At 43.0% G+C, this 4,008-nt stretch overlaps 1 pseudogene; it reads left to right on the forward strand.

Annotated features, from left to right (window-relative positions):
* Positions 1-1,559: 1,559 nt before the first annotated feature.
* On the forward strand, positions 1,560-2,818 carry LOC102479148 (beclin-1 pseudogene; annotated as a pseudogene).
* The last annotated feature ends 1,190 nt before the right edge of the window (positions 2,819-4,008 follow it).

A 4,008-nucleotide genomic window follows, 5' to 3' on the forward strand; every position in this document is an offset into this window, starting at 1 on the left:
AACTCTGAAGTTAGCTTAGTATTTTGGGAGAAATCAAGAGGATTTTTCAGCTCATGAACACTCCTTAGAATTTGATGGTCTGAAGGATGTTCTTGCTGGAGGGTGATATGCAGAAATACCTCATCAATTTGGGTCATTGGAAAAGTCATGACACATTTTTGCACAGAAAGCATAGAAAAAAAAAAGTCATGACTTTTCTGACAACCCAATAGAACACTGACTCATACATGTAGAATCATTTTTATTAATGTATTTTTTCACAGTAGATTCTCCCAAGAGGTATAATTTTATCTTATTAAAGAGTGGTAGTTATCAAATAAATCTTATTTTTTAATATAAAAATACATGATTCTCGAGAGTGCCTACTAAGGTTATCTTGCTTTTACTGAAAAAAAATGTGGGCTCTTTGACCACAAAGACATGATCTTATACATTATTTATCATTCATTCAGCATCTATCATGAAGCCTGGCACAACAAACACATATTTGTTGTATTTGGGGTTATTGTTGAATGACTATCATGCTATGCTAAAATTTCTGTCAACATTTCTAAATAGCTCCAGTCAAAATTGAAAGAAGGATTTAAGAATTATTCAAAAAGCACCAATTGAATCAGATATTGACTACTCTCCACAAAGTGATGTAATTGTTTAGAATGTATGAGCAATGGAAATTAAGTGAATGGCAAAGAGATAATCGCAAAAGCATGAAATTTTTAAAAAAGATTTGTTAATTTGGGACCAGCAGTTAGTGTAATGGCTATGTCACTGGACTCCCATGTAGTTGACTGAGGTTCAAGTACCGGACCCAGTGACTTAAACTCATGCAGGAATGTACATACAGTGGTGTGTTTTTATTCAGGATTGAATGTGCACTCTTATCAAGAACCTGTGGAATAAACATTCTGGGATTAAAACAAACAAACAAACAAAAACTCACACCAGGCCCATGTGCGTGCATGCCCAAGATCCCAAGAGGAAAATGGAGGAGAAGGGATTGCAGTGTGGCCATCCTCCCCCCCGCCCCCCGGGGGTGATTTCTCCCTTTCTGTCAAGCATATGCACCCTGCAGTAAAAGCCTTTCCAAAAAGTAAAAAGATTTATTAATTTAATTTTATTTGTTATTATTATGTATGCTTTAATTTTACTAAAGACAGAGAGAGACAGAATGGGAAAGTGAGAAAGCAAGCCGTGAGGTCCAGGCCTGAACCATGTTTGGCCCTGTGGGAATCCAGCAACCACCATGCCACCTGCCAGCTCCAGAGAGCATGAAATGTTAAAAGAGGGATTTTAAACTTACTATTGGGGTAAACCAGTGAAGAGCCCCTGCCCTCAGAAGATAGTAAGAGATATTACAGAATGAAAAAGAAATGTTTATGCAAGAAAAAAGCAATTTTCAGTAACTATATATTAATGGTAAATGGATTAAATCCTGGGACCAGGAAGTAGCTGAGGCCTGAGTGGCAGCAGTCCTGAAGACTTCACTCTGAAGCAGCCTTGAGGCCACCATGTTCCCATGGTAGACCAGTCCTGGGTGGTAGGCTCTGGGATCCTGAGGGATGGAGGGGTCTAGGATGTCCAGCAGCATGATGCAGGTGAGCTCTGTATGCCAGTGTGGCAGCCAGCCCCTGAAACTGGACACAGCTTCAAGATCCTGGATCACGTCATCATCCAGCAGCTCACAGCTCCAATATTGGCCACAGCCCCGGCAAAGCCAGGAGAGACCGAGGAAGAAGAGGCTAAGGAGAGGAACCATTTATTGAAACTCATCAGGATGGAGTCTCTTGGAGATTCATCCCCCCAGCAAGGAGGTTGTTCATAAACTGTGCCAATAGCTTCACTCTGATTGAGGAGGCACCTGATGAGGGTACCCTAGAGAACCTCAGCTGAAGACTGAAGGTCCCTGGGGACCCTCCTGACATAATGTTAGGCCAGACAGATGCAGTTTACCCACTGTGTGAGGAATACACAGATCTTCCCTTAGACCAACTGGACACTGAAAATGAACATCAGACCTATAAATGTTTGGAGATCTTAGGGCCAATGAGTGAGGGTGAAAGTGAACTGCTTCAAAGGGAGTACAGGAACTGGCATCAGAGGAGAGGCTGACCCAGGATCTGGAAGATGTGGAAAAGAACCGCAAGGTGGTGGCAGGACATCTCAAGAAGGTCCAGGCTGACGCAAGAGACTGGATCAGAGGGAATAGAGTGAATTTTAACAACAGCTGGAGCTGGATGATGTGCTGGAAAGTGGAGAAAACCAGATGCACTATAGGCAAGATGCCACTGGACAAGCTGGAAAAAATAAAACACTGTTTTCAATGCACCCTTCCACACCTGACACAGTGGACAACTTGGCACAAGTAACTTCAGACTGGGTCACCTGCCCAGTGTTCATGTGGAATGGAGTGAGATTAATGCTGCTTGGGGCTGGTGTTGTTGCTCCATGCCCTGGACAATAAGATGGGCCTGAAATTTTAGAGGTATTGACTCATTGCTCGTGAAAACTGCCTATCAGGAGTCTCTGGCACAAATCTAAGGAGCTGCCATCGTGCTATTTTAGGGGATTATGGTTTCTCTGGGACAAGTTTGACCATGCCGTGGGGGCTTTCCTGGATTGTGTGCAACAATTCAAAGAGGTTGACAAAGGCAAGACACGTTTCTGTCTTCCTCATAGGGTGGATGGAGAGAAAGGCAAGATTGAAGACATAGGAGGCCGCGGCAGCTCCTATTCCATCAAAAGCCAGTTTAAATCTGAGGAGCAGGGGACAAATGCTCTCAGGTTCATGGTGACAAATCTTATCCTTGCAATTTTATAATAAATAACTTTTCCCCCCTCCTGGATGATTTGCCTTAAAGGCTTTAAATTTTGTTTGGTTTGCCAAAAGAAAAAAATTTAAATTATATTCAGGTTAATGTTGATACTAAACAGTACATATTTACAATACCAAAAAAGCAAAAAAATCCACAAAAATAATTTATTGTTTATCTATTTTGGGTTTTTTTTTTGGGGGGGGGATTTTTGCTATAGGGTGGATGTCTTCTCCAGTGAGACAAAGACAGACACAGAGAGAGAAAGTGAGAAATTATCCCCCCAGGGGAGATGGCCAAGCCACAATCCCTTCTCTTCCATTCTCCTCCTGGGATCTTGGGCACGCACGCACATGCTCCCCGCATGGGTTTCAAGCCACTGGGTCTAGAACTTGAACCTTAGTTGGATATGTAGGAGTCCAGTGGCTTAACCATTATGCCACCTGCTGGCCCTAATGAGAAATCATCCCCCAGGGAGGAAGAGAGGGTAGGAAAATGGCCATGTTGCTATCCTTCTCCTTCATTCTCCTCCTGGGATTGTGGTCACTCACACACATACACGCACGCTTAGCATGATTTTCAAGCCATCAGGTCCAGGCTTCGGACCATTGTCAATCATATGGGAGTTCAGCACCTTAACTACTATCCCACCTGGTGACCCAGCAAACTTTTTTTTTTTATTATTATTTAGATTTGTATATTATAGAGAGCATGTTCGTGTGCATGAGAGAGACAGAGAGAGAGGCACCCTTGACAGGGTCCCATCAGGCTGCAATCCCCTTCCTCTAGACCTACAGTTCATCAGAATCTTGGGTGCATGTGCGCATACGTCCATCGAATTTCAGGGTGACTTGGAGGGGTGAGGGGTCTGAATCCGAATCCACTATGTGCTTCCAGCACTTAGTTCAATATACTACCAACTGCCACCAAGTCTGGGCCCAGATTTTGCAAACTTTTCATAGAAAGGATTTTGACATATTTCATTTTACAAACATACACCAAGATGTCATAATGTGTTGAAGGATAAAAGTATATCTGAGTAATGCAGATAGGAAATACTAGCTGGTGTAAAGTTTGAGATAACGGTGATCGAAATGCAGAGGGGAGAAAAAGGCCCCACACATGACTGAAGAGAGGTGGTACCCCCGGTGCAGAGAAGGGAGTAGGAAGAGACTGATAGGCAGCTTTGAAACAGGAA

Source organism: Tupaia chinensis, unplaced genomic scaffold, assembly GCF_000334495.1.
Source record: "Tupaia chinensis unplaced genomic scaffold, TupChi_1.0 Scaffold000263_1, whole genome shotgun sequence".
Lineage (NCBI taxonomy): Eukaryota > Metazoa > Chordata > Mammalia > Scandentia > Tupaiidae > Tupaia > Tupaia belangeri.